Source organism: Pezoporus occidentalis, unplaced genomic scaffold, assembly GCF_034315485.1.
Source record: "Pezoporus occidentalis ecotype Australia unplaced genomic scaffold, CSIRO_AGI_Poc_V1 ctg196, whole genome shotgun sequence".
Lineage (NCBI taxonomy): Eukaryota > Metazoa > Chordata > Aves > Psittaciformes > Psittacidae > Pezoporus > Pezoporus occidentalis.
This window is the reverse complement of record NW_026913811.1, coordinates 538,023-554,357: the sequence shown is the minus strand read 5'-3', so window position 1 is coordinate 554,357 and position 16,335 is coordinate 538,023. Positions and strand designations below refer to the sequence as shown.

General features: G+C 41.2%; 1 protein-coding gene across 6 annotated transcripts in view; it reads right to left on the bottom strand.

Annotated features, from left to right (window-relative positions):
* Positions 1 to 15,555, bottom strand: part of ZNF462 (zinc finger protein 462) — a 96,558-nt gene extending 81,003 nt beyond the window's left edge. For 2 of the 6 annotated variants that reach the window (XM_062617425.1, XM_062617427.1), the window contains exon 1: positions 14,662 to 15,546. The gene's annotated coding sequence lies outside the window, so the exon portion shown is untranslated. Of the gene's footprint in view, positions 1 to 14,130; positions 14,228 to 14,661 lie in introns of those variants that run through there. The other 4 variants (XM_062617430.1, XM_062617429.1, XM_062617428.1 and 1 more) reach the window with 4 other exon arrangements.
* Positions 15,556 to 16,335: the final 780 nt, after the last annotated feature.

Sequence of the window (16,335 nt, the reverse complement as noted above, 5' to 3'; positions counted from 1 at the left end):
ACTCAAGCCCATCTTTCTGGTGCTAGGTCCTGCTGGTCTACCAGACAATAATTCCAATTCCTGATTATCAGACACAGGAAATGATGAGGCATCCATGATGACAGAGAAAACAGTCAGTATGTGTGATCATATGTCCCTGCAGATTGCTTTGTATCTTAAGCGACAGCTCCTTGCTGAAACAGGCTAATTCAGTGGAAGACTGCCAAGCATGCTGTGGTGAGATTATCATCTTAGTAGTTATTTATAATAAACTATCTAAAGCAAGTATCACCTTTTTTGGAAGGAAAAGTCAAGGACAATGTATTTTCTTTGCAGTATAGAGATGTTCTATGAGAAAAGGTACAGACAAAAATCTAGAAGCATTATTCATTTGCATATGCAGAAACACTTCTGATAAATGTTCTCCAGTATTGTGTTTCCAAGAACTGTTCAACATCGCTAGAAAAAAGCCCCTACAAAATTAAAGCATCTAAAAAATACAACCTATAGGGGAAATCGTGTGGACTGACATGACAGAGAGACCATACCTCAGAAAAAGTCTCTCGATTTGCCTACATCCTTAATACTTCTGATGCTTAGCACAACATGTTCTAAACATGTTCTGTACTTAGCACAACATGGACTTATCTATGGAACCAAGAAAAAGTTCTGCCCCGAGAGATGGGGTTTGAGTTTCACACAATTCTGCAGTGCCATTTCTTTGCAAGTGCTCCATGCAGAAGTGCTAGACTCCCATAACTTCCACCAAAAAATCTCCTGAATGGGGCCAAAGGAACAAGGAGGATGAAGTTACTGCAGAACTGAACAAACAGTCTTCACACACAAGCCATGTTTTATATGCACCCCCTCCTCCCATCACCAAATTGCAACTGGGAAAACATACCTGTGGGTTGACTACTCCCACACTCCCACTCCAGTTCTTAGGAACATATGAAGAAAGTTGTAAGTTTGCAGGGCTACCACAGAACAGCATCTAAGACAAGGATTCATTCAAGGGGAGCTGTAATACTATTCTCTGAAAATCCTGCTGAACAGGCAATAGAAATCATGAGAATTCTGTTTATGGAGTTCAGCTCTGCCATGCCCATCAGGAAGCAAGCTCTGATATTCTAGAGCTTCCCAGGCTGCAGCCGCAAGAAATCATCTTCAAATGTTTTTTTGGGAAAACCCAACAATAAAAAACCCCAACCAGCTGTCCAGTCTGTGACTGAGCTGACAGCAGACATATCACTAGATATGTCTACATATATGATACTAGATATGTCTACATTATGATACTAGATATGTCTACATATATATCTACACTAGATATGTATACGTATCTAGTAAGTCCTAATCTTTGTAAGTCCACAGAAAGCTTAGCAAGCTTACTTAGAAATTATTTTTCTGAAGATTTAGATGGTCATATAACAGCATCTGGCTCTTAAAAAAGAAAAAAAAAAAAAGAAAAAAGAAAGAAAAAAAAGGAAAAGGTAACATGGCAATTTGCCACGAGCTTTAACCAAATCAGAAATTCTAATAGGACATTCTTGATACAAAGAAAGCAGAAGCAATTACTATAGCTTTCTACAGGTTCTTAATAATTACAGAGTTTTAAAGTCTACACAGTATCACTTGCAGTATTTCATACCTTTCTGTATTTTGCAGCTGCAGTACAATGTTCTCAAATGTTACAGCTTTGAACAAACTGTCTTTGCACTGAAGCCGAAAGGATCTACAATGAAACTTCATCTGAAGCTCAGGACTTTCACATGACTGAGCTCTTGTCTTTCTCCAGATCTGCTTAGCCCTTCAGCCTCCCCCCAGCCTCTTTTGTAATCCATCAGAAATGCTTTTGGAGTGCACTTCACTTGTTTTTTAAAAAAAAAAAAAAAAAAAAAGGAAAAGAAAACCAGCAAACAGGTTCAAAAAAAAAGAAAGAAATGAAGCCCTGCTGGGATGAAGTTTTCAGATGACAAAGCAGAAGGTAATCTTTTAATACCAAGCATGAAAGCAGCATAAAAGGACAAGATGCAGAGGGGAAAAAAAAAATCTATTTAGGCTTCCTGCACTGGCATGAAATGGCTGCTTTCCTTCTTACTGCCAGCTCCCATGCTTCATGTTGACATTACACATCCTGTACTGTAGATCCACCCCCATGCTGATGCTTGCCCAACAGAATTATCTCCTGCGTCACAGCAGTGGTAACAGAACTGCTGGCTCTGCAAATCTGAAAGCACCATTTCAATGCTTGATACATGCAGCAACTGGACACACTACCAGCTATTCTGGGTTGGTTTGTGGCACTGTATTACTTGGTCTAACCTTCTGTTAACCAGATGGTCTGTTCTCCCCTTGGGACCAAACCATTAAACTTTATTTTATTAATTTCTACCAAAACGCAGGGACAATTTACAGCACTTGTGTCTGGTTTATCTCCAACAGGGCTGCTAAGATGAAAATGACCTAAAAATAACTGGAAATTTGCTTCACACCAACAGAGAACAAGGTCTTTTGGAGTAAATATTTAAATGATCTGCCAGATGAATTGCCATGGCAGTATGAACCACATGGATAGTAACTTGTATTATTTACACATATGCAAAGGTTCACCCTTCTGTCATCATAAAGAGCCTAGGTTGCATTTTCCCTGATTCAAAGCACCTCTCTTTTGAACAGACAATTACCATATTAGTATCTACTCAAACCAATCCCTTTATCCCAAAAATAAAAAGGAAGTGTGAAAAAAAAATGGCTTCCAAACCCACCACAGTTAGTGATGGGACTCCAGAAGGCATGAACATCACCTACAGACAGCACAGTAATATGAATGTTGTGACTAGAACACACTAAAGCTCATATGAAGTCTTATTTTAGGGACATGCCACCATTAGTTGAAGTCAAAGTTGAGTATTTATAACATATGTCTTCCCCCTGCCAAAATACAAAGTGAGAATGAAAGGAAAGGAGCATATGAACGAAAGTGAAAGAATTATCTAATGAATAAGCTCCTGCTGGCTCTTGCAAATCAGCTACAACCAGGCCCTCACATGCAACCACAAATGAACATCTCATGTATGTAGGCAGTAGTTATTACGAAGCAACATAAGCTAAGGGCATCTTCTATTCAAGATGTATATTTCCTATACCTCCCTGAAAACTCCACAAGAATTTGTCTGTGCAGCTGAGGATTTGATCTTCAAATATTTACTCACATGAGCAGCTGCAGTGAAATTCAAAATCAGATCGCCTCAACAATTCACATGAATAGGCTTTTACAATACAAGGGTTTTAGCCCGTCTTCTATTATCTGCCAAATGTACTACAGTATCAAGAAAATGCAATGGTGGCTGAGGTCTGACCTATTAAAAAAGCCTTTGTTAATGTTCCTAACAGTAGCAGTGAGGATTTATTAAATAAATAAATAAAGTGTACATGACTGCACACAAAACAAAATCCTAGGAATGCTAGGATTTTGCAAAATGCAAAATCCTGTAAAAGTTGCAGTTTTACTACCTTCCAAAGAAAATAGGAAGCCAATCCACATAAAATCTAACCATAATAAAACACTAAAATTTGTTCCTTATGGCTACCACTATAGTGCAGTGCTTCCAAAGTAAGGCTGGATTCATTCTTCAGATTGCTGCATGCATGCAATTTATATGGGGCAGTCTTCTCAACCTAAAGCTCCAATTCTATGCAGGCTGGGGTGTCAAGTATGTTTACATAGGACATCACTGCTATTATCCAGCTTCCCACATGTGACTAACTTCTGATATGGAAGATCACAAATCATCTTCTTCACACCCCCTGGGCAATCAAAACACTCTTTTGGTCACCCATTACTAAAATTCTTACTCAGACATGAATAAGCCTCCAATCTGGATGGCAACAGATCAGTAGGCATTGCCTTCAGCTCTTAAGCAGACTGCTTATTTCACCTGTAAAGAGGATTAGATGTCTTCAGGACATCAAGGAAACAAGCATGAGAACAGAGTGTGTGGCATTTTAGCTCCATCTATCTTTAAAATTTATCCAAAGAGTAACATTTTTTTTTTCAATGTCCCATTTAAGTTACTAACTCATCCTCATATGACTGGCCTCCATTGCCATGACATACAAAACTTCAGTATATGGTGACAGGCCCCCCAGAAACTCATTCCACAACCTGAAACATCATCTACCCTTCAAACACACTAAAAATAGATTCCTCACCCCCTTGAGGTCTCAGCAGCCCATCTGATATTACAGTACTGTATTAACAAACCTATGTAGACATGAATTCTTAAAATAAATATCTTCAGAGATAAGACCAGAATACCAGCAGCAAATTCTAGTCCTGTACACCACTGAAGTAACATGGGTGAACTTGTGGAAGCACTGAAGAACCATGGAGGGCAATGAGCATTTCATGTTCGTTTTGCAAGAGCACACCACATGCAACCTTTGGTCAATCTCTCTGTCACCTTGCCAAGCAACTTCTGACTGAAGGCTTTTGGTCTGCAAGACATTTTCTGAGTGCGACCTCAGCAGTTTTCATGTGGTTTCTTGGGACACCAACACACTGAAAATCTTGTGTTCCCCTCTCGGCTCCACAGTGGAAGGAAGGCAGCACATTTATAGAGGGCGTGGAATGGAAAATTCATTGTAGTATATTATCACCTCTGCAATCTGATAATTTAAAAATAATTCAGGTTTACTCATTTATTCATGCAGCTGGGAGACCCAAATATATTGACTCACTCTCTTTCAGCAGCTCCAGTGAGTAATACAGTTATTACCTTGAAGCCAGGGATTTCAGAAGGTCTCACACATGTATGAATAACTAGTAGGAGAAATCTGCATGTTCTTGACAAACAACAGTTTCTTTCAACCTACCAGGTAGAAATACACCAGGAGCCAGCACCACCAAAGAGTTAAATATACAAATGCTGCAAGCCTCAGTTCAGAGTCATCATATATACTGATTCACAACATGGCCTTCAGTCATATCTACCTCCAGAAGGTCAGATAAAGTCCTCTTCTACAGAGTCCTGGTACACAGTCGCACACTGGGCTGGTTTTACACCACATGCTTGATCAGAGACAAGAGAACTTGACCTCTATATGACCTGACATAGCTGAAAACTGATATTCTTTCTCCCCACTGCCCTCCCCCAAAGAAGATAAAAGGTCATTTAGACCAAAAGGAACCAGTCCACAAGGACTTCAAGTTACATGAATTCAACTTCGGGGATGCACTCCTGGCCAGGAACCCAAACCCTTTCTCACAGAGCTGCAAGCCACAGCCATGAGAGGGCAGGAACAATTCAGCAGTCAAGAAGCTAATTAACCAGGTTGAGTGCTGTCTGGCTGCTCTCAATTTTCCATCAGCCATTTGTTAACATTTTTACACTTGTCAAGTTATTTAGCTGAGCATGACAGAAGCACAGTTTCAGAGCCCACCAGTGCTGGAGGTTCTAAATCCTGCAGCCAGAGCCACCCAGATGTAGACAAGGAAGGGAAAAACTAAAAAGCTTCAGAGCTTCCAATTGAATAAGGAAAGAAATCATTCCAAGTTTGTTCATATTGACATTTATTTATTTTTCTGACAGTTGCACTTGTCACATAACACAGAAGAAAACATGATGACTCCTTATGGCCACTGCCTTCCAAACTTTGTTGCATTACCAACTAAACTAATTAGATATAGTATATGTATCTAGTATACATAGTTGTTCTATACTCACCACAAGCAGCAATGCACCTGAGAACACATTATCGGTCAGAATGGCTGCAGTGACAGAAACAAAGTGGCAGGTAGCTCTAGTTCACATATCTCAAGTGCTTGCAAACAGCAGAGCAAGTCTGCTCCAGTCTCACGCATCAGCACTACTCCCAAAAGGAGATTTTTCTTTTCTTATCTACATACTAGTTTATTTCAACACATGCAACACCAGAATCCAGCACCAAAATCTTGTTTTCCCATATCCTGCTAAATTCCAATTATGTCTGTTTTACTGGGTTAGAGGGATGGATCCTTGAAGGAGTTTTAAAAAAATAAGACAAAAATTTCAAAGGCTGAACACTAATTCTTTGGTCTCTTCAGTTTTTTGTCAGAGGCCTAAAACTCCAAGAATCCAGGTCTGTGTTAAATAAATATTACAGGGCCTTCTTAAGTTTTCTCTAGAAGCAGTTTTCTCACTAGAGATGAACAATCATGCCTTATTCACTGCATCCACTTCTAGAGCAACACTCCTCCATGCTGCCTCACATGTTTAGTCCAGACTGGAGAGTGCACTGGGAAGTGAAGGGAAGGAGCACAGAAGGGAAGGGAAGAGGAAGGAAGGAACACGTAAGGGAAGGGAAGGAAAGAGAAGAGAAGGGGAAGGGAAAGGGAGGAGAAAAGGAGAATGGAAGGGAAGAGAGGGGAAGGAGCATGGAAGAGAAAAGGGAAGGGAAGGAGCACAGAAGGGAAAGGGAAGGAACACAGAAGGGAAAGTTTGTTAAGTAAACATCACCAGCATAAGCCACCTTGAACAATCACTCTAGAACTTCTAATCTAGGATCTATTCAAACTGTCAATTTAAGATCAACGACACAGAGGCAGAAAGGAAAAAAAAAAAAAACAAACAACAAAACACTTTTCAGCATCATTAGACAGCTAAATTCTGTCATTTGGACCATAGCAAGGCCTTTATTGATGATCCCTTTCCCAGCTAGACACTAAATTAAAGTCTTCAGCAAGGCAACATCATTGGAAGTTAAATGCACCACCCTGCACGTCACACTCATGCTGGACCAAAATCTTCCAGCATACGTAGATGTTTATTTGACAAATATTTCTTACCCTGTTTAGTTGATAAATAAGTATGGGCTGCTGGAGCACAGGATCTCTGTGTCACAATTCCCCATTCTGCTCTTTTCTTTGCCAGCAATGAAAGAGGTCTAGGGACAACGTGTGGAGGAATGTGTTTGCCTGGCTCCTATGATAAGTAGCTTTTGTATTTTCAATCCATTTACATGACAAAAGTCCAATGCAGTATGATCAATCTTCTTTCCCAAAGGAACATCCTGTGATGCCGTCTTTCCACAGCTACCGATACCTCCCTGAAGCAGTACTATTTGAACCTTAAGAGCTGCAGGCGGGAAGGAAGAGTTTGCTAATTCACCCAATGCAAAGAAGCCCCCATTGTCCTACAAGGCCACGGAAATAGTGACCACATGAACATTAGCAGATTCCATTTTTAGCATCTTTCAAAACGAAGTCTTCTCTTTCACATTATCACAAGCACACCGAATCCCCAGTCTTCCTATATCATTCTCTGCAATGTCTGCTTTGTTTTGTCTTGAAAAATCATTCTCCTGCCTCTCTACCCCACGCAATTGCTCTATTAGCAGCAAGTTTCCACTACACATAATTATGGCATGCCTTAGCCTACTTTTCTGTTTGCTGAATAGCTCTGCCTATTTTCTACTTGTGCTGATGCTACCATTTACTTTTCCTGACACTCTAATCCTTGTATCCTTTGAAGGCCTGACTTCCTCACCACGACAGCAGCTGGGGTTCTCAGGCCCCTTTCCAGAGCTTTTTAATAGAACAGTAATGCCATCACTGAACATCCCACTTCTTAATCTTCAGGTCAGCATAAGTCTAGCCTGTACCTGTAACAAGTGGTGTAAATACGATACATTGTCCAGTGCTGCTGACCAACCATTATGACTAGTAAATAATTAATTGCATATTCCTGGCATTGAAAGAAGAAAAAACACAAGCACACCATGCAAACACTTAGCTTCTTCTCCCAAAGGCATGAAGTATCTCTCTATTTTTCTGCTTAATCCAAATTTGATTATTTTATCTTCCACCAAGAAGTAACAGGAAACATGCTTTAACAACTGAATTCTTATTTTAACTAGTTCAAAATTAATAGAGCAGTCCAGTGAATCAAATGTTTTCTCAGAATTATTTGTCTTCAACACACTGGCCTTGCAATGATTGCTACCCTGATAAGCTCTCAGTAAGTCCTTCCTAATCACTCGTGACATTGATGCTGTGCCTACCGCTCTTTATGCTGACATTATTAAACATGTATTCTTAAAGAGACTGTATTTGACTCCATTCAAGAATGATCACACCACCTGAGATGTCTCATCTCCATTTTCTTTAAATTACCAAATAAACATAAACTGATTGCTTTTCTTGAGGGATCTTTCCATCTACTACCCAAAAAGCTGCTTTTAGCAAAAGCCAAAAACCTACTGTATTCTCTCTAGACAGCTGGTGTGGAGGTCCATAATTGTATCACAAAGTCTAGCCAAAACCAAAGAGACTTTCAGATCAACTGGAAATAAAATGCATAGCACTGTTATTAGGTCTGGGACTGATGTTCTGATAACTTATGTGTTTCAAAAGTGACTACAAAGCAATCACAACCAGTACTGAGTGAAGGTTCTTTTCCAAACACTGCTTAAAGAAAAGTTCTTTCCATTAGTGAGTGATCAGGCAAGCATATTTTGAGTTACTGCAGTAACATATCCTGCCTCAAGCTGAACAAAACAACTATAGCAAGATCTTCAGCTCCTGAGGAGCTGAAGAGTACACACACACACACACACACACACACACAAATTGTACATAAGACCCTGTGTTTCAAATATATGACACCAGAAGTAGACTCCCCTTTTCCCATCTGAACCCCCCTTTCAAATCTCTTCAGAATTGTGTTTGTACTGCAACATCTGGCACAGCCTCATAAAACTCGAGATGAGGAGCAGACTTCAGATCTTTGGTATTGTTTTAAAGTTAAAAGAACAAGATGGAACAAAACCCAAAACAACCTCATGTGACTTTTTATTTACCTATGAGTTCAATTTCCCAAACACAAGTTGAAAGCAGAAGAATACTTCCAAAACTCAGGACACAAATGAAGACTGCAGTCTATTAAATCTAGTCCTCTCATTTGGAAACTTCTACTAAAGCCTTTTCGCTACAACCAACAAGACAATTATCATAAGTTGAGCTATCTCCCTTCCTCCCCCCTTTTCTTCTTTCAGCACTGGCATATAAACCATGCTATTTTAACTTCTTTCCTGTTCTCCCAGTTCTTCTGGAACATTTTATTTTCAACAGTCAACTCATTTGGAGAAGTGCCATGCTGAAGTTCAACCGTTTACAATGTTAAAACTGTGTCTCTGCCAGCAGCTGAAGACTTGCATCACACCACCTTCTCCAGCACCTCTTGATTAAATAATTGAAGTTCCTCTCTCTGAAAGGTTAGCAGATGTTTAAGCAACCTTCATTCTCATCATACTCTTTGTTTTCCTTCAAAGCTATTCTTACTCTTTTTAGAGTAACATGGAATTTCTCATGCCCTCCTCAATCAACATTTCACAAACCTCCTGTTCACCTCCTATGGGCCCATGTTCTATTTTAACACTACCTGTATTAAAGATTTCCATTAAACGCACTCCTTTGGATAGACTATTTAGTACTTTAGAAGAAACAACTGTTCGAAAACTCTAGAATGAGACAACTGTTTGAAAAGCAAACAAGCATTTAGACCGATGAAGTTCAGCATTTTTAGTGGAGCCAGCAATTTAGAAGCTCACACTTGATCACATTTTGATCAGGTATACAAGTTAAGCAAATCATAAATTTCTGGCACTAGCAGCAGACTCTTTTCATCCAGAACAAGTTCACAAAATACATTATTTAATTTTGAAATAGAGAAATATTAGTGAAGAGAGCACTTATATTATTTTACAATGGATTGGAAGTACAACAACGGGCGAGGGAACAAAATACCTGAAAAGACACAATGACATACTGGCCTTCGTAGGCTTTTCCTGATCTGTCAAAACAGGATCTCCTTTGTGTATCAACATGCTTCTTCAAATCACTCCTTTTTTCACTATTTCACTGGAGGTTTGGGGATACTACAGGTTTTGTCCCTAAGTTAGCTTCATAGGAGGGCAGTGTTGGTTAATTAATACTACACAGCTGTTCACCAGTTTCACTCTTTTAAGTCCTTTTTATGCAGTTTTTTACAACAAAGCAGTGTTCTTCTGCTCAATCTAAGAAATCATCCACAGCACCACACAGAGAAAGTGTTAACATCAAACTGGAGCAATCTCAATTTATATTGTAACTCTTCATATGTTGTTTAGAATAATTGGAAAACTCAATAGGAAAAATTCATTTAGACATGTTTCTGGGAGTACCAGATTTCAAGAGACATCTTTGGGCTTTTCTGAAGTAACTTTCCTCAAACTGTAAGTTGTACTATTATAAGACTTTAGTTCTTCCCATTTCCTTTTTAAGTCTAAAATTAAACTTGTCCATTCCTTGGGGCCCAGAGTAACATCTGCCAGATGTCCAGACATGCATGTTGAACACAGTTTTTCTCCAACAATTATCAACTTATCAACTCTCTTTTCAGTCACTCATGTCTTTATAGTCAATCCTCCTTCAAGTCAAAGTTCACAACACTAAAGAATTTGTTATAAACTTTACTGAATTGATCCTTTTCTTTTTTCCCCTTCTTCTACTTGCATTTGTTCTACTTTCCATTTCCAGCATCAATTATGCACTCATGTTCTTCACAGTCTAAGCATATACAACATATTTTTAGGTTTCCTCTTGTAACAAAATAATTCTTTAAAATTATGGAAGGAAATTATAAACATGACATTTTAAATTTCTCAACAATGTAATCCACTATGAACCTAGTAAAACTGCATGCATAACAAAATCAAACCATTGCTTAAACCTATTTAAAGCAGTGGTCCATAGACTGCATCTAATGGGGTTGAGAGAAGTCATTAAAAACCCCAAGTTTACATACTGAAGAATAAGCTATGAATACAGTTTCTGTTAGAGCTTGCACCCTGAGGAAGTTCTGGGTGCCCACAAATCAAAAGCAATTGAAAGCCATAGTCCAAATGAAGAAACTTGTGCCTGACTACAAGAAACATTCAGGTCACCAGCATCTCCTGAATTAAGATTTTGTTTCTAGACCTTTAAAAATCAGTTTTGACTTGTAGGGAGAGGTGCTGTTGTGGTGGTGTTTGGTTGGTTCTATTTCTTTTGTTCATTGGTTTGTTTTTGGGTTGATTGGTTGGATGGGTTTTACTGGCTTTGTTTTTAAAAATGAAGTAAGTTCCCCTTACTAAGTAAGCTAGTACTTTAACAGCAAGGTAAACTTCAGTCTGTCTGGGCAGAGCTACAGCAAGAAACATCATTGAAAAGAATATCATTCTCTAAAGTTGGTTTTGTCTTACAGTAAAGAAACTCCCCATACAAATAGCACCATTCAAACTATTGCAATGATGTTTGGTTTTCTAGGGCAAGAAAGGGGCAAGAGGCCCTCCCACAAGGATCCTCATCTTAAATCTTCTCAAACTTGTTCTTGGATTGCACAGGCTATGTTTGAGAACAATGTATCTGCAGGGCACATTGTAGTGCAAGCACTGAGTTGACCTCTCAAGGAGTAAGAGGAGATTCACAGTTCTGAACTGTGAAATACAAGCAGATACCCAAGAAGACTGCATACAGTCATCTCACATGGGTATGGATATTTAGGATCTGACCCAAACAAATAAAGGTCAGTGGAGACTTGTTCTGTTTCTTCAGTGGCTGTTCATTTAGACCAGTGCAGAGATCACAAAATGCGTCAGAGAACACCACCTCAGGCGAAAAAAAAAAAACAAACCAAACCAAACCCATACAAAAACACCACCCAAAACCCAAATCAAGACAGTTATCCTGCCTCTTTGTCAAAATGTCAGATTAAACATACCTGAAATAGTATGTTCCATGGCCCAGTTTGAAAGATGGAGACAACCACAGTATCTCAGTACTTTGGGTGACATATCAGCAACCAGAACTCAAGAAATGCACAGCTGATAATGCTATATCCTTCCCAAGTATATTAGATTACATATTAAACCATTTCTTCCATAGCAAAAATTCAGCAAGGGCACTGATGTTAACTGTGCAACCGCTGGATCTCAAGTTCATCCCCAGTCACTGCAATCCTCAAATCTTTCTGTTCTTTTTGCACATCTGGGAGCGTGTTCCAACTCAGATTCACTGGCTCCCTAACTCATCACTAACACCTCCCGCATGTAACACACTCCTTCTTAAACTCTTCAGAGTAACTTATGCATGAACAGTATTGATACAACTTTATGGAGCTGTGTCTTCAAGCTCAGTAGCACTGCACTTCAGTATACCCCTCATGTGTTTCAGCATTTAGCTTGAATTTTTTGAGGAACTGCATCTACTATGCAACCAATGTGCAAATTTAGGTTGGTGGAAAAAGAGTGGAGTCTGTTTTGAGTCTACTAAAAATGAATTCAGATTAAAAGGTGGGTTAGAAAAAAAGTACACAGATTCCTGTTCAACTCCTATCTCACTTTAAAGATCTTAGGTTTCCATAATGACATTAAAATTATAACAAGAATGTTGACATAAGTTTTCAGTGAAAAGATAATTTAAAGACACCAAAAAGACAGCTGTAAAAATTGTTTGGGTTTTTTTCCCGAGAGAAATTAGGTGTTATGATGCTCTGAGGAACCTACTAAAAGCTTGCCAATATCATTTTAATGCAACCTTGTGAGTAGGGAGAAATATTCCATCTTAATTTAAAATACATCCAAAAGAAGGAATGCTCTTGAAAATCAGATGTTAAAAATCCCCAAAATCAGGCATCACCATCATCACCTAGAAAAAAAAATGACATTTCATGATGTTCTGTGGAAGAACCTGAGCAGCCTCAAGCTGTGAGCACTTACCTCCAAATGCTTTTAAACATCTACTAATACATGTATATACACACTATTTCTTTGGCCAACTGATCAACCTTCTAAATTCTGTGGTCTTTAACCAAAGAAAAATATCTATAAAGGTGACCTCCGCATGGAAGTATAAGCAAAAAGCCTGAGGATGTGTTTCTCTGTGTGAAGGAGAATCTGAGCAATTTCCTCCAATCCTCATTTCCTGATAGCATGAAGTCAGAGAGAAGACCCATCACAATCTTGTACATTGAAAAAACTGAAAGAAACCTTAGGGGAAAAAAATCATGATTAAGCCAGCTACTGCCAGCAAAGCTTCAAAACATGGAGAGACATCCACGATGTTAGGAGCACTTCCCATCTCAGCTTTGTCTACTCTCTCTCTCCTCCATTTTCTGGTGGAGCTAGAGAACATGACATGGCTTACCTGACTCAGATCACAGCTCTCTGCCAAACTAGTCACTTCCTCTTAGACATGCAAGCAGCTTCATGAGACAAATAGACCCCCACAGACACACACACAAAAGCAGCACCAGAAAGCACTCAAAAACTTGATGGTCTCTCTCCTTCCAAACACCAGAAAAACGAATAAAACTTTTTCCTTTTCTCCCCCAAAAGAGGGAGGTGGGGGGGGAGGGGGGGAGAAATCCTATCACATCACAACTACATGAACCTCCAGGAGGATCTGTGTGGAGAATAGAAACCACAATGCTAAGAGGAGCGGCGGGGGGGTTGGGGGAGGGAGAAGAAGGTTACTCCAGAAGACATAAAGAGCCTGTAGACTCTGTGTGTGCATGTGTGCGAGAGCGAGGAGAAGCTTTGTGTTGTGGAGCCTGGACTGGAACCAAAGCAGACAGCTTGCAAATGGAGGACAGGGAGATAAAGAAAGGGAAAGAAGGGGAGAGATAGAGAGCAAGCTACTCCGGGTGCTTGAGAAAGGGGCAGGGGAGAAAGCGCCTTCTCCCTCGCCTGGTTTAAAGGTAGGGACATCGGGGAACTGAGCAAGAAGAAGTGGGCTCCTTCCCTCTCCTTTCTTCCCTTCTCACTCTCTTTTTCTCAAAGGAGAGCACAAGCGTGTGTAATGGCTCCTGCTCTCCAGCTGAACGCTGTCCTCCTCCAAGCAACCTCCTGCGGGCACCACCAGCCCCCCCAGCCCCGACGCTGCTGGGGACCCCCGCATCCCAACTCCAGGAGAGCCGCGGTGGGGGCACCACCAACCGGGGTGAGGGACCAGCCTCACCAACGGAGAGGAGAAGGAGGGCAGCGAGGGGATGAGGAGAAAGAGAAGGAAAGGGGAAGAGAGAGGAAGAAAGAAAGAAGGAAAGAAAGAAGGAAAGAAAGAAAGAAAACGAAAGAAAGGAAGAAAGAGGTCACCCGATTGCCTGGGTCGTGCCAGCACGGAGCTTTTCTCTTCTCCGTGTCTCTCCCGTATCTGATCCAAGTCCACACGCACAGCACCATCCAGACCTCGCACACACACATATCCTCCCGGGCACCCCCCACCCCGAAAGCTCGGCTGATATCTCACTTATCTCCCCATATGCCCCCCCCCCCCCCGCCTTAATGCAACAACAAAAAATTAATTAACCGCCTTCCTCCTCCTCCCACCACCACCACCACCACCACCAGCACCTCCTCCTCTTCTCCTCCTCCATGCAAGACTTCTCCCTCAAACAAAACACCCCGCTCTTGCTCCCCTCTCCTCTTCCCCCCCCCCCCTTTTTTTTTTCCTTCCTTTCTTTCCTCCTCCTTCCTCCGTTGACCGAATGAATGGATTCAGGGGAAGGTGGTGGGAAGAAAGAAAGCCAGAAAAGACCAAACAAATAAATATATATGCACACACACACACGAGAGATGATCTCTCCAATGCCAAACCGGAGATGGGTTTTAATTGCAAGAACTTACGGGAGCGTCCCGGCGCTGCTGCTCTTGCTGCTGCCTCCTCTCCTCTTCCTCTCTGCCTAGCTCTTCTTCTTGTTATTGTTGTGGAAGTTGTTTTGTGAGTCTCATGTGCTCCTTGCCAGGTCTCAGCAATGGAGGATCGCCATCTTTCCCTGCTTTTCCCCCCCTCTCCCTCTCTCCCTCTCCCTCTCTCTCTCTCCTTCACTGGTTTGCTGCAGCTGCAGATGACCTGAGATATCCGTCTCTCTCTCTCTCTCTCTCACTCACCCTCTGTGTCTCTCTCTGAATAATGAGCAACCAGAGGGAGAGAGAGAAAGAAGACAATCTCCTTTCCTACCACACAAAACGCAAGAGCACCAGGGGGTGCAAGAATCCTTTCTAACAACAACAACAACGTGTAGGGGAAGAGGAGGAAAAAGAGAAAGAAAAGAGAAGAAAAGAAAGGAGGAAAAGGCAAGAAGAAAGAGGGAGGGAGGTGGAAGAGGAGGGGGAAAAGCAAGCAAACAAGAGAGAGATCCAGGAGGCAGACAGATGGAGGAGAAGATGGTAGTGATAGAGGAGGAGGTGTTGAAGATGAAGGAGATTAAGATAGGAAGGTGGAAACAAAAAGTTAAGGTTTGGGACACCGAATCACTCACTGGCCAGGGAGGAGGAGAAGAAGGGGTAAAGATCTGAAGAGCTTCCCCTTCCAAGCTGTTGCCTTCACAAAGCTTCCTGTGCAGGATCGCTCAGCAGCTCCTGCGATGCTCGGGCAGCCGCTGGGATAGAGTGCTCTGTTAGGTCATAGCTCTCCTCCAGTCATGGCAAAAACCGGTTTCTGCATGCAGATCTGCCCCTGAGGTGATCCCTCAGACACATCCATCTAGAGGCTAATCTTCCCTGAGCAGGGTAAAGAACATAAATGGAGCTGGAGGTTGCAAAGTATAAAACCAGATCTACCACGTGGTTGGTTTTTAATCCCCCTTCCAGCTCTCATTTGATGTGGAGAAAGGACACTCGAATTGTCCATTTCTGGCACGTATTTTGAAGTCTACTCCCGGAAATAAAGACAGTCATCTCCAGGTTTTTTATTTCTCACAAGCATTTAAGAGAAAAGAGAGCTTCTACTACTGATCACCAAAAGCACTTCCTATGTTGGTGAAACGTTTTTGGCTGCAAAATAAAGATTTCTACTTAAAATAACTTTTGTGTCTTCCAACACCTAGTTGTTTGCTCCTTTGTGACTGATTATTTAAACCATGGAAACTAACGATCAAGGCTCACAAAGAAAGGTATCTTGGTGATGGAGGCAAGCAGGCAAAGACAAAGCAGCTGTAGCCTGCATTTTTATTTGGTCTCGTTTTTATTAAGCACTGTGCTCAGCTACTTCTTTTGCTCCATACACCACCCCCTCTCTTCAGTCTTCCTACAGCACCAGGTCAGATTCTTTCTAGGGTTATGTCTCGCACTGAAAGGGGGAGGAGGGGGGAAGTGGGAGAGGAGGATTAGGGGTTACGTGCAGACTCAGTAAATCAATACATGGGAGTGAGGCAAAATCAGTTTGAGCACAAGGGCATGACAGGTATTGGAACATCACTGGGCTTTCCTGAGCCCTCAAGCAGTTTGCATGGGTGAAAGAGAGACTAGAACCACAAAGTCTGTGGTTCAGATGAAGTGGGAGATCCGTCCCATGATCTG